Source organism: Muntiacus reevesi, chromosome 5, assembly GCF_963930625.1.
Source record: "Muntiacus reevesi chromosome 5, mMunRee1.1, whole genome shotgun sequence".
NCBI lineage: Eukaryota > Metazoa > Chordata > Mammalia > Artiodactyla > Cervidae > Muntiacus > Muntiacus reevesi.
Genome location: NC_089253.1, coordinates 95408302 through 95428536, shown reverse-complemented (window position 1 = coordinate 95428536; position 20235 = coordinate 95408302). Strand labels below are relative to the sequence as shown.

At 59.7% G+C, this 20235-nt stretch overlaps 1 protein-coding gene across 1 annotated transcript in view; it reads left to right on the top strand.

Annotated features, from left to right (window-relative positions):
- TP73 (tumor protein p73) overlaps nucleotides 1-20235 on the top strand; it is a 73884-nt gene that overhangs the window by 26087 nt on the left and 27562 nt on the right. The window lies entirely within an intron of this gene.

Genomic DNA, 20235 nt, shown 5'->3' with positions numbered 1-20235 from the left:
CTCATTCTCTTGCTCTGCCTCCCCCATGGTAGATTTGTTCTTAGGCAGCGTCTCCTCTTGTGGTAGAGGCTCCAAGAGCAGCACCCTCCCTGTGGGGAAGGACCCCTCTTTGCCCAGAGTTCAGCACTCCCATCTCTAAATATGTCATGTGTCTATTCCTGAGCCATCCCTGTGTCATTGATGACCTGGGTGCCCTGAAGCAGGGTCAGGATGGAGTGGAGTATTGTGGGCTCCCCCACCACAGGCACTAACTTATGGGAAGAGGCCCCCGAAGGGGATGGAGCTGCTGTTTCCAGAGGAGGCAGGCGGGAGGGGGCGTTGCAGGAGCATCCAAGGCCCCGACACCTGCCTGTCTTGCTACGTTTCAGGCCCTGCCACGCTGGGTGGCCCTCTTGCAGGAGGAGGTAGCTGGCCATACTCCTGCCAGGCATTGGGGTGCCAGGAGGTGGGGGGCAGGACACAAGAAGAGTGTGTAAGGACCCCCAGCCCTGGGGAAGCCCAGCAATGCCCCAGAACCCCCCACAGTCACCTCCTCAGCATGGTGTCTGCTGGATCTGGGGCTGCTGAGTTCTGTCTGTGGGCTCCCTGCCCAGGGTTCCCTCAGGTGGGCACCTGTCTCAGGACCTTTGCTAAGAGCATGAGGGAAGCACCTGGCTCTGATCTCAGGTGGCCTCGGACTGCAGCGGATTGAAGCAGGGTTTTAGTTGCTGGCCAGAGACTGAGGTTGGGCTGCTGCAGTGAGCATGCTGAATCCTAACCACTAAACCACCAGGGACCAATGGCCAGTGATGAGGCCCTGGCCCGTCAGCTGTGTCGAAATGAATTCCCATGAAGACAGAAAGTAGTGAAAGCAGAAAAGCGCTTATTAGGAGGAAAAGGGTACATGTGAATAGACACATGGGTGGACTCCAAGGGAGAGTGTTGCGCCCTCATGGGGGTTTGAACCACTTTTATGGGGCGTTTCTTGCAGGTTTCCTGTGGCCAGTCATCATGCTTTACCTGGTCCTGAGTCCAAAGTTGGTTTATTTCAGGGTCCCCTACATGTCTGGGGGCTCAGAAGGTCAGGAATCTGCCCGCTATGTGGGAGACCCAAGTTCGATCCCTGGGTCAGGAAGATCCCCTGGAGGAGGGAATGGCAACCCACTTCAGTATTCTTGCCTGCAGAATCCCACGGGCAAAGGAGCCTGGCGGGTTACAGTCCATGGGGTCGCAAAGAGGCGAACGGGACTGAGAGACTTTGACTTTCACTTCCTCCCCTGTGTGTGCACATCTCTTGGCCAAGATGGATTCTAGCGGAGAGGCCTGTGGGGGGGTTGACATCACTCACTGTGGGGTGACACCCTTCCTTTTGTGATCTCCAGGGAGCCTTTCTGAGCATGTGTAGTTGGGAACATCTCCTTGACCTCGAGAAAGAGGACTATGTTGTCTTCTATGTCTTATCTGGGCAGGACTCAGCTCTGCTCTCTCCTGCTATCTGTCTGCTGGGGACGAAGCCCGGTTGCTCAGCCTCTGTCCTCAGCTCTGCTCGCTGGGGGCTCCGTGGACAGCCGCTGGCCTCACACAGAGCAGCATGAGGGCCTTGGGTAACCGGCAGCAGGCTAAGGGCCAGGGTGCATGAGAGAGGTGGAGCCAGGAACTCTGGAGGCAGGAAGAGCTCAGAGCCTGCCCCCTCCCCTCCAGGGGGGGCCCCTCTGGAGTTGGAGAGACCCCTCCAGGAGTTGGAGCTCTTATCCCAGCACACACCCCTCTGAGAATAGTGGGGAGGGCGGCTCCAGTCATGGGAATGAGCCAGGGTGAAAGGGTAGGGGAGGAGGAAAGGTCTCTGTGTTCTTCGTTGTTGTCTGGCCCAGGGCCCACTGGCCCGAGTGGAACAGAGGAAGGTACCTGCAGCCGGGATAGGTTGGGGGTTCAGGGAGTAGTCACAGGGTAGACCCCTGTGACATCCTTGCCTCTGAGGAGCCCCTTGGGCTAGACTGGAGGAAACTGCCTGCCCAGCCCAGCCTCCTGTCTCTACCCAGGAGACTGTCGGGGCAGACACAGCTGTTGTATTCCCATTTTACAGGTGAGGAAACCAAGGCAGATACTGGGAAAGGGTAGGCCTCTGCTGGGCCAGGTAGTGCCATCTTGTCCGTTCAGACCCTTCCAAGTCAGCCAACACCTCCCCAGGGGCCAAGGGTCCTGACCTCTCACTTCCAAGTCCCCCTCTCCTGGACATTTGCATCCTCCACAAATGGGTGGGTCTTAGCCTGTCAGTAGTGATGCTCTGGGTTAGAATGCCTGGGGTGCTCACCCAAACCCTACTACCTGCCCTGCAGGGGACAGGGGGAAAGTGGAAAAAGAAAAGACAGGCTCTGCCTGTACTGGGGCCTAGGATGGTGTGCCTAGGGATTGGGCCTCCACTCTTTACTGGTGAATTTATTATTATTTTATTGTAATGATCTTTTATTTTATTTGGCTGCATCAAGTCTTACTTGTGGCACACAGGATCTCTGTGAAGGTGTATGGACTCCCTAGTTGTGGCACGTGGACTCAGTAGTTGTGGCCCATGGGTTCAGTAGTTGTGGTGTGCAGTCTCAGTAGTTGTGGCCCGTGGGCTCAGTAGTTGTGGTGTGCAGTCTCAGTAGTTGTGGCCCGTGGGCTCAGTAGTTGTGGCCCGTGGGCTCAGCAGTTGTGGCCCATGGGCTCAGTAGTTGTGGTATGCAGTCTCAGTAGCTGTGGCCCATGGGCTCAGTAGTTGTGGTGTGCAGTCTCAGTAGCTGTGGCCCATGGGCTCAGTAGTTGTGGCCCGTGGACTCAGTAGTTGTGGCCCGTGGACTCAGTAGTTGTGGTGTACAGTCTCAGTAGTTGTGGCCCATGGGCTCAGTGGTTGTGGCTCATGCGCTCAGTAGTTGTGGTGTGTAGTCTCAGTAGTTGTGACCTGAGGGCTCAGTAGCTGTGGCCCATGGGCTCAGTAGCTGTGGCCTGTGGGCTCAGTAGTTGTGGCCTGAGGGCTCAGTAGCTGTGGCCCGTGGGCTCAGTAGTTGTGGCCTGTGGGCTCAGTAGTTGTGGCCTGAGGGCTCAGTAGCTGTGGCCTGTGGGCTCAGTAGTTGTGGCCTGAGGGCTCAGTAGTTGTGGCCCGAGGGCTCAGTAGTTGTGGCCCATGGGCTCAGTAGTTGTGGTGTGCAGTCTCAGTAGTTGTGGCCCATGGGCTCAGTAGTTGTGGTGTGCAGTCTCAGTAGTTGTGGCCCATGGGCTCAGTAGTTGTGGCCTGTGGGCTCAGTAGTTGTAGTGTGCAAGCTCAGTAGTTGTGACCCGAGGGCTCAGTAGTTGTGGCCCAAGGGCTCAGTAGTTGTGGCCCATGGGCTCAGTAGTTGTGGTGTGCAGTCTCAGTAGTTGTGGCCCATGGGCTCAATAGTTGTGGTGTGCAGGGTCAGTAGTTGTGGCCCATGGGCTCAGTAGTTGTGGCCTGTGGTCTCAGTAGTTGCGGCCTGTGGTCTCAGTAGCTGTGGCCCATGGACTCAGTACTTGTGACCCGTGGGCTCAGTAGTTGTGGCCTGAAGGCTCAGTAGCTGTGGCGCGTGGGCTCTGTAGATGCAATGCACGGGCTTAGTTGCCCCACGGCATGTGGAATTCTAGTTCCTTGACCAGGGATTGAACATACGTCCCCTGCATTGCAAGCCGGATACTTAACCACTAGACCACCAGGGAAGTCCCTTTACTGGTGAATTTAAAGCCCAACAATGGAATTAAAGCGCGGCAGGGAGATGTGGGGTCACTCCAAGGTCCATTGTCTGGTCACCCAGGGCTTTCTGAGAGGGGGCCATCATGGGTGGGGCAGCCGGGCTGTTGACTCAGTTGTGTAGCTGGCGAGGTGTTTGTTGGAGATTCATGTCTTTGAAGTGGGTGCCTCAGCCACCCAAAGCCGCGTTAACGGGCTTACATCACAATCAAAAAGCAGACACCTGCCCTATACACACTTTGTGGAGCAACAGGAGCTGCCACCAGGCTCCAGGGCAGAAGGGCCCCTGAACACAGTCTCCTAAGGGGTCTATCTCCAGAATTCCATGAGCCCCTCCTCCTAGCCGCCCAGCTCATGCCCTTGAGGGTCAGCGGGCCTGGGAGACCCTGATGACCCAGCATCAGGAGAGGCCAGTTCTAGGGTCCTGTGGGGTGGGACACCTCTCTCCAGGGAGGATGTCTGATGCTGGCAGGTCTGGGCTGGCTGGGGAGGACTTCCCTCACAGCCATGGGGTAATGAGGATGGGACCCCCCCATCTCTGTCAGCAAGAGGACTGAATCTGGCAGGTAGTAACAGGCCTCTTAGTAAAAATCCTGTGGGTTCCCAGAGGGCATCTGGGGATACCCGGAACCATGCTGGCCCTGGCTGGGGGCAAGGCTGGGTGAGAGAAGCCAGGCCCCCTGTGGGTGCCTCATCCTGACCCCCGCCAGCCATCCTGAGAGCAGGGACTGGTATAGGGGCTGGCATGCAGCCCAGCCCTCACCCTCATGCAGCCTGATGTCACTCAGAGGCAAAGATGGTCCTCAGAGATGCAGCTGGACAGCTGACTGCAGAGCCCATTGCCAGGCTGCATTGTGGAAGGTCCAATGCCCGAGTTTTCTGGGGGCCTGGAGGGGCCCACGGAGCCCAGGGAGCTGGCAGGGAGCCCCGCAGAGCTGAACTGGGCACTGTTATTTTAAAGTCCAACCTGGAAACCAATCCCTCTGGCCAGAACGCAGCCCCTAGGACAGTGCTGCTGAGGGTGGGGACCTGCTGATGCCGGGGTGGGCGGTGTCCTGAGTGCCTCACCCCCACCCCCATGGCTCCATCCCCACCCACCAGCAGGTCCACACCCTCATCAGGGAAGTCTGGGGCTGGGGCAGTGAGGCTAGCCCCCACCTCTAGGTTGGTGCAGATCAGGTGCTCCCTGGGCCAGGACTCAGGTCACAAGAGAGCAGCGAATGCACAGTCGAAAGCTCTCATCTCCGCCAACCTTGCAGTTGTGACTCAGGCTCCATGTAAAGGCTTGTGCACTTGAGCACATGCACATGTGCACACACACACACACACACACACACACACGGGCCCCCACGCGCTCTGTCTGGCCTCTGGCCTCTGTGACAGTGGGCACCAGCACCCCATCCCCAGGCTCTGGGGCCACCGTCTTTGCTGGGTGTCATGGGGCTCATCCATCAAAAGACGAGGCTTAGGCATTCCTGGTGTTGGGGGCCCAGCCCTGGGTCCCTGGGGTCATACCTACTGTGGTCGGGGGCCCTGGCTCTCCACCCCCATTGGCTGCCCTGGTAAACAGGCTGACTCCTTCCTGCTGGACTAGAGGTTCCTGAGCTGCACCCCAGCTCCATCAGAAGACGGACCACAGGGACCCACGGGTGCCCCACCCACGGTGTCAGTGGCCGGTGTTGACAGGCAGGGTGGGCAGGGCCTCACCTGAGGAGCCAGTCTGTCCCAGGATCGACTCCCCCATGTCCCTGAACCTTGGTGCCCTCACTTGTGGAGCTGGAGTGACAGGCTGCCTGGGGCCCTGGCAGAGGCTCCTCCAGCCCTGTGGGGCCCCTGACCACCCTCCTGTCACACTGGGCAGCTGAAGAAGCTGAGTCAGGCAGTTAAAGGGGAAGTGCCCTGGTGGGAGCAGTGGGCCCCTAGCCTTGGAAGCGCCCCAGAGCACAGATTCCTGGTGGGGACCCCGAGGTTGCTGCAGGAAGGGTCCAAGCACCATGGGGCCGAGGTGTGCAGAGGGTGTGGGGTCTCAGAGGTCACATCCCACCCCCACATCTTCTTCGCTTGGAGTTATTTGACCCTTTGGGTCTCAGTTTACTTGTCTGTAAAATGGGTCAATGAGGATCTAAGCCATCAGGGTTTTGAGGATGACTGCTGGTGCCCAGCCTGTAAGAGGGTGTGACAAACGTTAGATGTGATGGCAACACCAGGGATGAAGCCCGAGTTTGACAAAGTCATTCCATCTGGAACCTGCAACAGTGGAGCCAGGGAGGGCCCGGTAGCAGCTGCCCCCAGCCCCAGAGTCTGCAGTGCCCAGGAAGGACCGGTGCTCCAGGCCCACCTTGGGGGCCATTTGGTGGGCTCTTGCCCTGGGCAGTGGCCTCCAGTTCTAGTCCTTGCAGAACCTGGGCGACTCACCCATGACATAGGGCCCCACCTCCTGCAAGAGGAGAGAGGGGAGCACCTGGCCTCCTGTAAGCTTGAAAGGAGGGTGACAGAGAGGACATGAGGAGCGAGGTGACCCCTGGGCCCTGGGCAGGTGCTGCGACAAGGGGAAGCTTGTAGGGTCTCCCCTGGTCCTGGAGGCCCACCCCCAGTCTGCGAGGAGCACGGACAGGATGAAGCCCCCCATATTGCATGCTCGTAGGGCCCAGAGCAGGCAGCGGCCGTATGCACCCTGGGCCAGTGTGGGTCTGGGCTTTGGATGGTCTTGGCCTTCTGATTCTCAGTGTCCCTCAGGACAAAATAGGGACAGGGCTCTGACCAGCTGTGAAGATGCATAGAAGGGGAGCTCAGCTGATGCTGAAGCTGGCCCTGACCACCCCTCCCCCATCTCCCCCGCCCATCCTCCCAGAATCTGGGCACCTCCTGGGCCCACTGCCCATGCCTGCCCTCTGCCTGCATCCCTTCCCCCTCTCCTGGTGCCTTTCACTGGTTACAGCTGTCGTGGACCGTGGAGGGGGTGACATTTGGGGGCTGATCCACCCCGGAGCTTCTCCTCAGGTACCCAGAAAGCTATGCAAGGGACAGATGCCAGGGTTAAAACCTGCACACCCTTGAGGGCTTGAGACCCCAGCACTCACCCGGGACAGGCCTTCCTGGCCTGGGGAGGGGGCCCGGGATGAGGAGGGAACAGCCTGGTGTGTACAGTCCCTGGAGCGGAAACTGTCAGGAGCGGGAACTGAGCCAGCCCCCAGAAAGGGATGGGTGGGTGGAGGGAGGGCCTGATGTCCCGAGGAAGGGCCAGGAGCTCGGGGACAAGGAGCCCCCACCAGCCCTTCCTTAGACATCGGTAGGAAGACCCTCTGAGTGCACAGCCAGCTGCCAGGTCACTACCTCCTGGGGTGGGAGGGCGTGCGGGACAGAGCCACCTGCCTGTGGGTGGTCTGGAGGGACTGAGAGGAGTGGGACCCTGAGCAGGCACATTGCCCGTGCCCTTCTGGTGACTCACCCCTTCCTGCACAGGTGCGCCAAGCAAGAAAATACCCCTCATCCTGCTGCTGTAAGTGTGAGGAAGTGGTTGGTGGGGCGGAGCCCCCAATGAGTTAAATTCAGAAGAGCAGGTGCCGAGGGCCCTGGGGGTGACCTGGGAGGCCAGGGCTGGCAGCTGAGGACAGAGCTAGAAGGAGTCCCTGGGGGCAGAGGCCCCGCCCCTCAGTCATGTCCCCGGATGGCCAGGACTGTGGATACACGCACAGGAAGCGGGTGATGCTTTGGGGCAGGTGAGGAGCCCGGCACTTTGAGAGCTGAAGACGCTCTCATTCACCCTGAGACTCCCAGTCCTGCCCGGGCTCAGGCCACGGGGACAGTGCTGGTTCTCAGGCCCCAGGTGCCCCCGCAGTGTGGGTAGGGTGTGGCCCCTCTGCCTTCAGGGCTGCCACCAGGGCTCAAGAGAGGAGACCTTCAGACCCGACCGTGCCTTGCTCTGGGCAGCCTCTGGTCCAGGGCACGTGGTGGCCAGCTCCTCCTAGGGCCCACCTTGTGTCCTGAAGGCGCCTGAGTGAGACTGAGGCTGCCCTTCAGCCGTCCTAGTGGCCCAGGGTTCTTCAGAGCCCTGGCCTTCCTCTCCCCCCGAGTCTTTGGTCACCTGCTCATTCCCCTGGTGTATTAGCCAGCTGTGCTGTGTAGCCAATCCCCCCCACAGAGGGGCTTAAAGTGACATATGTCTATTGTCCCACAGGTTCTGTGGGTTGGGAGTCCTGCATGTCCCCCCACTGGGCCCCCTGCTCAGGGCCCCGCCAGCTGCACTCCAAGCATCAGCCAGGGCTACCATTGCGCCTGGGGCTGGGACCTCCTCCAGGCTCTGGTTGTTGGCAGAATTCAGGTTTAAGTTCTTGTCAGCTGTTGACCCAGGGCTGCTGTTTTCAGCTCCCAGAGACTGCCTGCCACCCCCTCTCCCCCCACACACACCCTCTCCCCCCAGCCTTGGCTCCTGAGGCCATCAGGACAGCCACTCCCTAATTAGGTCAGGCCCACCTGGAGAGCGCCACTTTTGATCAAATTTTTCCCAGTGTCTCACAATGCCCTGTAGGGGTGGGGACTCGACCCCAGCCCCCTCCTCTGCTACATGTCTCTGTGTCCCTCCATCCAGCCACCTGCCAAGCCCCCGTTCCTCTTGGGGGCAAGCCTGAGTGCACCCACAGGAACCTCACTGACTAATAGCTGCCCCCAGCCCCCGGCCTTCCTGCCTGCAGGCATCCTGGCCGGAACTTGCAGCCTGAGCCCCGCTTCCTAAACATGTCTACACTTCAAAACCTCGATTTTCCTCGATTGTCTCATTATGACTGATGGATACCTGTGTGTTGGGAATAACAGCCGCAGCCACCCAGAGTCCTGGGGTTCAGGCCAAGCATGTTGAGTCGTGTTTCTGGCTGCAGCCACCAAGGTCCACAGAGCCTGAGCCGGGGGCTCCCAGCCCAGCCCCTCGGGGGTGGCACTGGCTACATGTCCTCTGCCTGTGCTCCCCCTTTCCCTCCTGCAGAGGACCTGGGGGACTGGACATGCTGATGGGCTCCTTGGGCCGAGCCTCCCTCTGTGTAGCCCCTGCCACTCCCAGTTCCCCAGCATGTAGCTAGAACAGGCCAGGAGAGGGGTTTTAAGCTCTCCTTGGAGGGGAAGCAGCTGGGTTTGGGGGACTTGGAAGCTTCACATCTCCTTTCACATAGTTTGGGCTCAATTGACCTTCCAGGGAGGATCCTGGCCCCTATGCCAGGGGCAGTTTTGTGCCAAAGATGGTTACGTTAGAGTGCACGGTTCCTTCAGAAGGGAGAGGTGGTGACCTCCACAGAGCCCCCGGGTAGGCGAGTCCCCATCTCCAAACTCCCAGCAGTGCCGAGGGCAGTGCCATCCAGCCCTGTGGTGGGCAGGGCTCCAGCGGTCCTCCTTATGGACCATGTCCCTCTGATTCTGGAGCCTTGGCAGCAGCAGGGGCATGGCCAGTGGCAACCTGGGCAGAGTCTGTAGCACAGGCTTGGCTGCGTTGGGTCACACCCCGCTGCTCTTTCTGTTGCCAGGCTCCCTGTGGGGTCCCAGGGGAGCGCAGTCACCCCACGTACCTCTCATCTCCGCTCAGCCCTTTGGGGTGGCCCCAGAGGACCACCGCGTTCCCTGAGCCAGAATAAGACTCACTGCGCCCCGGGTGCTGGGGCCGAGGCACCATCTCTTCATTTCGGGGTGGCCTGGCTTGGCCTCTTGAGGTCTCAGGGGCCCAAGCTGGCCTCCTCCAGGGCTCTGGGTTGGAGGCCTGTGCCCCCCACAGCCTCCCACAGGCAGCATCTCAGAAGGAGCTGCGTGCAGCCTCGTTGCGGAGCCGGCCTGCGGCCCTGCGTGCCGCCCCCTCCCTGCGCAGCCTCCTTGGTGCGGTCCGACCCAGCAGTGGGCAAGCTGAGGCCTGCCCTGGACTCTGATGAATAGTCATGAGGAATAAAGGGGTGGGCCACCCGTTTTGTTGTTAGATGCAGCTAGTTGACAGCACTGGGGAGATGGAGAGGGCCAAAGTGCCCCCGGCCAGCCCACATGCTCCAGAGCATCCCTCGCTTCTGGTCCCCTAGCCGCCGAGCTTCTCTGCCCGGTCCACCCTGCCAGGTGGCTGCACCCCTGCCCCCGGCCCCCTGGCCACCCACACCCATGCCTCGTCCCGCGGCACGCCAGATCCCCGGCGTGTGCAGAGCCCCGCGCGCCCACCATGCTCTTCGTCAGTGACCCCATGCAGCACTTCGTCTCGGTAGGTGCACCTCCTGGGTCCTTTGGGTCAGCTGGGGTGCCTGTGTCTGTCCTTCTTGGGGGGGCCTTGGTGGAGCTTTCGCCTGGTGGAAGGGTCATTGGGCATTCTCTTGTCTGTCCCCTTGGTCCCCCTGGTTGGGCGCTTGCTGCCAGATGGGGTGCCGCCATCCAGGGGGAGCAGCGGCAGGAGAAAGATGCCGAGGGGCTGGAGGTAGGTGCCGGCCCATTCTGGAGATGCCTTGGGGACCAGTGCCCACTAGTGGGACAAAACCAGTAGCCAGGAAGAGGAGAGTGGGTGGGTGTCTGGTCAGCCAGTGGCCCAGCCACGAGATGTGGGGTTTGTCATCTCCCCAGCTTTGGGCTGTCTGACTCAGGGTCAGCCGCCCGGCCCACCCAGCCCTGCCTCTGGCCGCAGCTCAGCGTACCCTGGAGGTCGTCTTTGCTCCCGGGACTCTGGCTGTTAGACTGCAACCACCTGCTCCCAAGTCAAGAGCATCCTCACCTGGGATGCTGTTCTAATGACCGCAGTGGCAGGAGTGTTTCCTGCCAGCTGAGTTTGCAGGTCAAGGGCTGGCCGCAAGCTGGCCTCGAGGCCATCCTGTTGCCCTTCACGAGGGCAGTTGGCCAGCAGAGAGAAGGACGGGTCTGCAGCTTGTCCCTGGCCCCTGTGTCCTGAGCCCCGGGGACTGGGGCTCATTTCCAGACGTGCCGAGTCCCCGGGGCCAGCAGGCACCAGGCTGCTAATTGAGCAGGTGGAGGTGGGGCGCAGCGGCTCCCTCAGGCCTTTCTCCTGCTGGGGAGGCGGATGCAGTGGGGTCCATGGGTACTGTGTGCCCTGTGGGAGACCCAGCAGTGGGCAGAGGGGTGGGGTGAACAGCTGGACAGAGTCCAGGTGTCCCCAAGCTCTGTGAGTGGAGGACAAGCGCCGTGTGCAGAGCCACAAAGACCTGCAGGTTCTCAGTTGTATGTGTGTGTGCAAGTGTTTGTGTGTGTGTGTCTGGGCCTGTGGGTGACAGTGGGTGTATGTGCTGTTGTTCACATTGTGTATTGGGACAGGTATGTGTATTTATGCCTGCAGGTAGGTGTTCCCAGGAGACCATGGCAAGAATGATCTCGTGGGTGTGGCCCAGGAGGGGTGAAGGGTGTGTGGCCTCTCTATACAGCCTGGCCGGGTGCTGACACCTTGCTCCCACATCTGCAAGCTCCATGGTGTCTCCACACCTTTGGTGGGAACTTTCTATCTGAAACCTGGCCCTGGGAAAAGGCACAGCCCCATGTGGCCACAGTTGGAGGCCCATCTCTGCTCGCTTCACCCACCAGCCCCAGTCACTGGGCTCAGACGGTGAGTTCCTGGGGAGCAGCCCCGAAGCCCAGACTGTTCATGCAGATGGTGAGTGAGCCGGGAGGGGCTGTCTCCTGCCACCCGGGGTCTGTTGTCACACACAGAACTTAAGGTAGAGCCTGGAGGCCCAGGCCCTGGAAGCCAGTGTCCCCATCCCGCCGGCTGGGGAGCCCCTCAGACACAGAGGACTCTGGTACAACCTGTCCTCTTGCGTGAAGTGGGTGTCGCCGTGTAAGTCAGCCGAGGCTGCAGCTCACTGCCTTTTGGGGAGGCAGAGGCACGGTGATGGGGGTCACAGACCCCAGTTCTGGGCCATGGAGCGCCGCCTCCCTGCAGGGGCTGTAGGTGGTGGGGAGGAACCCCCTGGCGTCCTCCCTCCTGCTGCCGCCCTGCCCTGGGGACCAGCAACGCCAACCCTGTCATCGCCTGGCTTTCTTGCAGACCAAGGGTAGCCGTGGCCCATCTGTTCATTCATTAGGTCAGCAGGTGCCCAGAGCAGCTCTAGTGGCAGGTGGGGGCCTCTGGGGCCAGGGGGCTGGGCTGGGTGGTTCTGATTTGTAAAAGTGCCTCCGCTTCTGATCCGGGGGAGGTTACCTCCGATCAGCCCACTGTATGCAGAGGGGAAGTGGTACTAACACGCAGGGTTGAACTGGAGGTCATGTGGTCGCCCCTGTGGTTATCAGGAGCCCACTGGGCCAGGAAGGAAGCATGGAGTTGTCGGGGCCCCCACTTGGTCTCCTGGGGTACCCGCCTTTCTGAGCCCCATTTCCGATGCAGCTGCCTGCAGCCCTGTGCCAGTAGTTGACCCAGGAAGGCACATGTCTGACTCCCTGCTCCCTCCCACCGCCCATGGGTAAGGGCTGGACAGCCCCCTGCCATGGCCCATTTACTAGGGTCCTTCAGCCGGTGCCGGAGTGGGGTTGGTGCTGGTCGGAGCAGCCTCTCCCTCTGGCAGGGACCAGTAGCTCACAGAGCAGGAAGGAGCCGAGGGCCCGTGGGGCCCGTCTCAGATGGGATGAGCTCCATTACCACCCGGATGGTCCCATAGTCCTTCGGGTGGGTGTCCAGGGGCCCCACCCAGCTGCCTCCCAGGCCCCCGTTTCACTGTGTATCAATTTAGACCCTCACGGCATGAGACGGGCATGTTGGACGCCGCTGGCCGCCCCATGCCTGCCTCTGTTGATGGACCGAGGTCCACCCGGTCTGCAAGGTTATGGAAGGCCGGCTCATGGGTGACTGGGTCACCGTCCTGGGGGCCAGGCCTAGGATGGGTGCTGTAGGTGTGTGCTGTGGGCTGGACAGCATGGGAGGGCACAGTGCCGGGATCTCCTGGGAGCAGGGTTGTCCCCGCCCCCCACCCCCAGAGACAGGACAGCTCCTACAGGAAGGGCAGCCTTGGACAGGAGGGTCCAGGAGGGAAAGGCCAATCGGGGCATTAAGAAATAGTTGCTGAGAGTCTACTGCCTCTCTGGGCACGCGGGGCACACCAGAGGAGGACAGGATCCCTCCTGAGTTCTAGAAGCAGCCCGACCTGCAGTGCTGAGAGCAGACCACAGGATGGCAGGGTGAGGCTGGGAGCCGCGGGAGACGGGGATGGGGAGCGAGGCAGGCGCCTTGAACCCGGAGGGAGCAGGGGAGGGGCTGACAGCCCTGGGTTCTGGACAGGGTCTGCTGATGGGCTGGAGGTTTGGACCTAAGCGACTGGGTGAAGGGAGTCGGCACTTATGCAGCTGGGAAACTGAAGAAGTGAGATTTGGGGTGAAAGTAAGCGTTCTGCTTTGGCTGTGTTGTGTGAGACGCGTCTCGGCCACTGCACAGGTGAACAAGAGGAGAAAGAGGAGCAGAGTTCCTGAAGCCTCGGGAGGAAGCGGGAGGGGATGTCCGGTGGGGCTGAGGGCCGAGCAGTCGAGCCCAAGAAGTGCCAGCCTGGTGCCTGGGACCTGAGACATGGAGCAACGAGGGTCGGGGTGGTGGGACATGGAGCAACGAGGGTGGTGGGAGGCGGTCAGCTGAGGGAGGGTTTGAAGATGACCTTCAGAATAAGGGCAGGAGAGGCTCTGAGAAAAATGTTCAGGCTTCTTCAACCTTGCGAATGGGAGGACAGTGTAGAGTCTGAGCCACAGGCTGAAACAGCTGCTGGAGGGCGTGGGCAGAGATGCCCCCCGCCCCCGGGAGCCCGGGTTCATAGTCACGGGCGGGTGGGGCTGTGTGCTGGAGAGAAGCCCGCCGCTCCCCTGAATCTCCCCAAACTGGAGCTGAGCAGAGGGAGAGACCCTGCCGCGGGACAGGAGGGGCAGCCTGGGAAGGGAGGGGGCGGAGAAGCTGCTGAGAGGGCGGGGTGGCCAGGACAGAAGAGGGAGGGGCCTCAGGGGACCCGGCAGGAGGCGTTCCCATGGATGGGAGCGGACAGAGCTGAGCTGGGGGGGCGCGGGCACTGGGCTAGGCTCCCTAGCTCGTGCTGCGAGGTTGCAAGGCCTTGGGACTGCGGGGAGGGCTGACCGTTCTGGAAGGGGATGTCAGAGCCTGATCTGGGGGACAGAGGGGTCACCCTATCAGGCGGGCTCGCCAGCCCAGGCTTCTGTCCCTTTGCCAGGTTTCGTCGGTCCCCAGAGCACTCACGCCTTTGGAATCCCCACCGTCCCCACGGTGACTGTCCAGTCTCAGCTGGTGGAAAACCCACCCTTCCTCCCTTCGCTCCGAAACACCTGGGAGCTCTTCCTGGGCCCTTTTCTGCCGCACCAGCTTCCGCTCTCATCCGGAGCCAGTCAGCCCGACCCCAACTGTGCCGGCTCCATGCTACACAGCGTCCCTCCCCGTCTCAGCCCCCCACAGGCTCCCGTAGGGAGAGCTCTGCTCCTCTGAGCAGTGTCCTGCCCTCGGCCCTGCAGCTCCCTGGCCTGAAGGCCCCCCCCTCCCCAATGTCTGAGTCTAGACGTCCTGGTACCCAGTTCCCTGGGTAGCCAGTGGCATCTTCTACCTCCTGCCTACAGAACCCCACTGGCCCGGGGCCCCCAGCCACGCATCCTGGGCTGCCACTGGGCTGCTTTTGTTTTTTGTCTTCCTTTGTCTTCAGCCTGTAGTGAAGCCTCACTCTCCAGTTCTCTCGTTCCTCTACTATTCTCCACTCTCCAAGCTCCAGAGGGTGCAGGGTATGTGCCAGCCATGTCTTGGTGCCCACCCACTGCTGTCTCCTAGCGCCTGGGAGGGTGCTTGGGAGATGAGGGTTGAAGGCCTGAACTGCCTCCCACACCTGGGAAGCTGGCCCCAGCCTCAGAGCTGGAGGGCGGGGCTGGGGTCGGCCTGCGGGGCTTCCTGGGGAAATGCAGGCAGTCCCTCCCCAGCGCCCCGGGCGGCTCCCCTCCCACCACTGCCTCCCTACCCCTTCACTGCTCTTGTCACAGCCTCCCCACTGAGGAGTGCGGCCACCCTGATGATGGCTCCTCTGTGTCTTCCTGCTAAGCATCTGCAGGATGGACAGACAGACAGATAAAGGGATGGATAAAGAACACACGGGTCGGACTCTGGGGCTGCAGGCAGGGGGTGAGAGGGCTGACCGCCCCCCCCCCCCCCAGTGGTGCTGGGGTGGGAAGGAGAGCTAACACCCCACCATACTCCCGCTGGCTGTGCTTATGAGGGATCACCAAGCTCCCCACTTTCCTCCAGGATCTCTTTCCTCTAGGCATTCTGGGAGGTGTGGACGCTGTGTAGCATGGAGCCGGCACAGTTGGGGTGGACTGGGCCCCTTTTCCAGTGGTTAAAAAAAGACTCTGCATCAGTGGGTCACCTGCCTGTTCATGGGGCAGCTCCGCAGAGCCCAGCAGGGGCGCAGCCAGAGACCCCAGACCCGCGCGGGACCCTACAGCTGCGCTCAGGTCCAGGCGGGGCCCTCACTGTCTCAGCAGCGCCATCTGCAGGTGGAGGCTCCGGCCGCGGGTCCTGCAGACACACGTCTCCCGTAGCGGTAGTGCAGCCGGAGCTTCTGGGGGCACGTTCCCCTGGTGCGAGGTGTGGAAAGTTCCACACGGCCCTGGAGAGGATTGGGCAAGGCCCCGAGAGAGGAGAGCGTGTGTGCATATTTTCTGGAGGAGCGGGAGCCTTTCCCCCCAAGCACAAGTCGAATCTTGTTGGCATTTCCATCCGTTTAATCACAGACTCTAGGAGACGCTGTGGGAAATAGCAGCGGGCTGGAGGTCCCGCTCTGAGTGGGATGGGTTATCCCCAAGTGAAGCCCAGACGGCCCGTCAGTCACTTTCCTCTGGGCGAGGTTGTGCCCAAGCCCAGACATGCCTGCCAGGGAAGATCGCAGAGTTGGAAGTTTCGTGCTCTAGATTTTGAAAGTCTGGTCTTGATATCCTTCTCCGGGGAGCAGGGGACAGGGGTCAGAGCAGATTGAGCATGCCAGAGGAGAGGGCACCTGCTGACCCTCCCCAGGCAGAGCCTCTGGGATCTGACCTCTGGGCCTCAAACCTGGAGTGACCCTAACCCTCCCCTAGTGCGGGGACCAAGATGAAGGGGACCACCAGGGTGGAGGCCTGGGTTAGGAGATGCTGTACCTGGGATGGGAATGACAGGCTGGGGTTCGCACTGTAGGAGGTGACATCTGAGCCCGAGGGAAATAGGGAGGCGCCACAGGGCAGGGGGTCCAGCACCTTGCATCCAGCCCTTCTCCGGTCTGGGGTCTGGATGCACGCTCTGGTCCCGGGAGGAAGACACAGATAATGCTACTGTAAGTCCCTACATGCAAACCTTTCAGTTGAGAAGTTTCAAAGATGCAGTCACATAAGTTATTCACGTGTCTTGCGTCCACTGCATGAGTGTGCATCCTCTCCAAGTGGGTGAGCTTTCGTGTCTTTACTGTATCATGTATGGTGGTGCAGTGGCTTCATTTCAAGCCCAAGAGGTCCAGAAGCAAGTGCAAAAGCAGTGGTGATGTAGCTGGGACTGCTAAGAAGACTCATAACACAGGAAATGGCAAGCGGATTTTCTTTTTCAATGCATTTTAAAATTATTTATTTTTGACTGCCATGGGTCTTCATTGCTGCATGTGGGTTTTGTCTGGTTGTGGCGAGTGGCGGCTACTCTCTAGTTGCGGTGCGAGGGCTTCTTGTGGTGGCTTCTTTTGTTGTGGCTTGCAGGCGCCAGAGCGCCAGCTCAGCAGTTGGTGGCCCTTAGGCTTAGTTGCCCCAGGACACAAGGGATCTCATTTCCTGGACCAGAGATCGAGCCTGTGTCCTCAGTATCGTCAGGCAGGCGGATCTGCACTGGCAGGGGGAGTCTCAACCGCCGGACCACCAGGGAAGCCCCGGGGATTTTCTTTGTTTGAGGAGACACTGTTCCCATCTGAGGCACAAGACTGGAATGTAGAACGGTGCACAAAGGTTGCAGCAGCCGTTCAGAGTGCAGTCCAGTTCTGCCGTGTCATCTGAGACGAGAGAAAAAGAGCTGCTCCGCAGTCATCCCTGGGTCATTTTTTCAGGAGGGCAGATAGAATTGAATCCAGCAAGGAACCAGAACCCATGCCGTCCGCGTCAGGCGTGAGTGATGTTGCAGCTTGCCCCCTGTCTTGTATTGCTGACGACCCTTCAGCTCCACCACCTCCCACCTCCTCTCCCTTCTCCAGTCAGTGACTCTTGCCTGTTTACTCGATGCCAGCCCCTGTGTGCCGGCTGTTGTACTGTATTTTCCAAGGTACTGTGAGATTAAAAATGTTTTCTTTAATGTTTTTGTTTTTTTAATGCATTATTTGTGTGAAAAGTATTATAAACCTATTACAGTACAGTAGTATATAGCTGATTGTGTTAGCTGAGTACTTAGGCTAACTTTTCCAGACTTATGAACAATTTAAACTCAACGAATGAGCTCTCAGAATGGAACTTGTACATCTGTAGGGGACTTACTATATTTACCCGATTTCCTGAAGAGAAGTCCCCCACCGGACCACACAGACAGGTGCGGTAGGATGATGTGGCTCCCATAGCAGGAGTTTGCCCCACCTGGAAAGGAAAGGATGGGTCTTTGGGCCATGCCCTTTAGGGCTCGGCTGCAGCCTTTTGCCTGCAGGGACCAGCCAGGCCAGGCTGCTGGAGAAGGTTTTCTGGGGAGGTGGGCCTAGAGCAGGGCCTGGAGAGAGTGAGGAAGGAGCAAGAGAGAGAGAGAGCCCTCCTTGTAAGTTGGAGGGCTCAGGGCTTCCATGGGGTGAAAGGATGAAGTGTTCTCAGGGGGAGAGCAGCCGGCCAGTAGGGAAGCCTTGCACAGTTGGAATGCCGGTGCGCAGATGAGGGCAGCCTAGAGCCTGTTCCCCTGGGGTTGTGAAGACTGTCTGAAGACCCTGGTGCAGTGCTAGATGCAGGGTGGGAGCTGCAGGCTTTGGGGGAGTCGGGGTGCAGCAGACAGGCAGGTGGAGGCAGCATGGGTGTGTCTGCTGGGACCCAGCAAGGTTTAGGGGGAGGGAGGGAGGGAGGGAAGTAAGGAGGGGAGGGAGGTAAGGAGACCGGAAAGTGATGGAGGGAAGTGAAGAAGTGAAGAGGAAGGAGAGAGGGAGGGAAGGATGGAAGTCAGGAGGGAGCGAGGGAAGGAAGACGAAGTTGTGAAGCTTCGGGCTGGTGGGTCACCACCTTGCACATCTGGGAAGGACACGGGTGGATTGTGCTGGGACCTGTGTTTGGGATTCTTGGGTTTTTGGGAAACATCTTATCTGCCTGTCTTCAGGAGTCTCAGAGAAAGGATGGGGGACATGGATAGGGCCAACTCGGCAGCCAGACCTCCCTTCTGGTTCTTGAGGGTCCCACACATGATCCCTGTGAACCTAGCTCAGGTCAAAAAGCAAGAAGAGCTTGGGGGGGGGGTGTTGGGGAGGGCGCCCAGGTCAGCTGTCGCCTGCTTGCTCTCTCCACACAGAGCAGTCCTACGCCTGGCCCGACATGAATCCAGGGAGACTCGCTTTCAGCTTCTAAAACGAACTAAGGGTCAAGGGTGTGAGATGCGCTTAGCCAGGGCGACTGTGACACCTTTGCAGTGGGTTCTACAAAAGTGTGGAGGCTTACAGCCAGAGGAAAAAGGACACCCCCACCTCCCAGTTAAAAAAAGACAAACTGATCCTTAGTTCCTTTCAGTCTGGTGGGAACTTAATGCCGCTGCCTCTCCCGGAAGAAGCAGGAACGAAGGGCAGCCCAGAAAAGCGTCTTCCTAGGACGCTGCTAGCTTCTCTAGAATCCTGCATTTCTGCCCCAACCCATTCCCCAGGGGGCAAACCTGAGCCCACACGGGCGCCCTGGGACATAGCCAGTGGGTGTTCTGCTGCTCGGCCACTGTCACCAGGGCTCGTGGCCTCTTGAGAACACAGTGGCCAAGCCCTGCAGCCAGACCGCCTGGAAGAGGCAGGGCTGGGATGGGCCAGTGGGGTCTGGAAGCCCTGGGACGAGCGGGGGCCCCCAGTGCTCCCTGGAGGCAGGACCTGGGCGCTGGTAGAAATTCAGCCCTGCCTGTGGGGGAGGGAACGACTCTTTGTCAAATAGTTCAGCCCTCTGCCAGAAGGGGGGCCGATTTAAAGAGCCAAAGGTGTGGCAGGTCCTCCCCCTCCCCCACCCCCTCCTTGAGCAGGCTTGGCTTCTGCGGGGACAGGAACTCCATCCAGGTCAGCAAGTGCTCCTTGCCACTTTTTGCTCCCAGATACCCCACGTACTGGCCATACTCAAGCCTCTGATAAGGTCTGCACTCGGTCCACAGCGCACACTTCGGAGGCCATAAGCTGGGTGCTGGCCAGCTGCTTCTATGGCTGCAGGTGTGCCGGAAACTCAGCAGGCTCTTAATGTAGAAATAGGAAGTAGAGCAGGAGCAGGGCGTCTGATGGGTGGCCCACTGTGGTGGAGGAGCCCTGTATCTAGGGTCAGGGCTCCCGTGCCGCGGGGATGTCTCTCTCTCCCCACCCTCTCCCTGGACAGTGGGATCTTGCAATGATGTGTCTCGTCCTGGGTCCCTGTTCATGCTGGTCCCTGCCAGACAGGCTCCTTGGCACTTTCTGAGTTGTCCTGTCTCTTTTGTCCCTTGCTGAGTGCCTTCTGATCCTTTCTGGGACACACCCTCAGGGCCTTGGGAGGGCATCCTGAGTGACGGTCTTCTCCTCACCAGACCTTAAATGAAAAGGAGAAAACTTAAAAGCATGAAACTTCCGTTTCTGCCAGAAATGCGGGAGAATGCAGGATGGGTGAGCTGGCCTTCCTGTGGCTTGGGAGAGGAGGAACTGGGAACGATGCTGTCCACACGGTAGCTCTCAGGACTGTGGCCTTTGTGCCCACCTGGGGCAGGTGGGGGAGAGAGAACTGGTAGGAACGACAGCAGACGCTTCCATGCACGCTGGGTGCTGGGCACCCTTCTCAGCCTTTTAGTGTATTAACTGCTTGACCCTCAGAAGCCACTGGTGAAAGGTGGGCATGGATGCAGACCCACACAGGTGTCCGTCACTGTGTCGTTTATTCTACCCAGAGAAGCAGCAGAAGAAGCCCTGGAAAACAGAAACTGGAAGAGAGCCTGGGAGGCTTTGGGGAGGAGGTGAGGCTTGAGAGGTGGTGCAGGTATAGGAGACAGTTGGCGCTGGAGGTGAGTGGGAGTGGGAGACAGCACAAGCAAAGGCCCTGGGGTACCACCTGTAGGGTCACGAGGAGGCTGGAAACGGGCTCCCTAGGAGCTGTTGTCACCGCCCAGAGGTGCAGGTGTGTTCTTGCAGCTGAGATAGATGCTCCCTGAATCAGTGTTTGAGCTCCGCGTTTCCCAGTTCCCTCTGCTTAGCCTCCAGAGTTGTTTTAAGTTTTACTGACAAGTTTTTCTGTTGCCATGCTCACTAAAAATATGTTTTACTCCAGAGATCAGTGCTTGTTGTCCCTGATTGTAAATCTGTGCTGGATCCCTGACCGCATGGTCTGTGCTGCTGGGGTCTGATCTTAGCGTCCTGGAGCCTTGC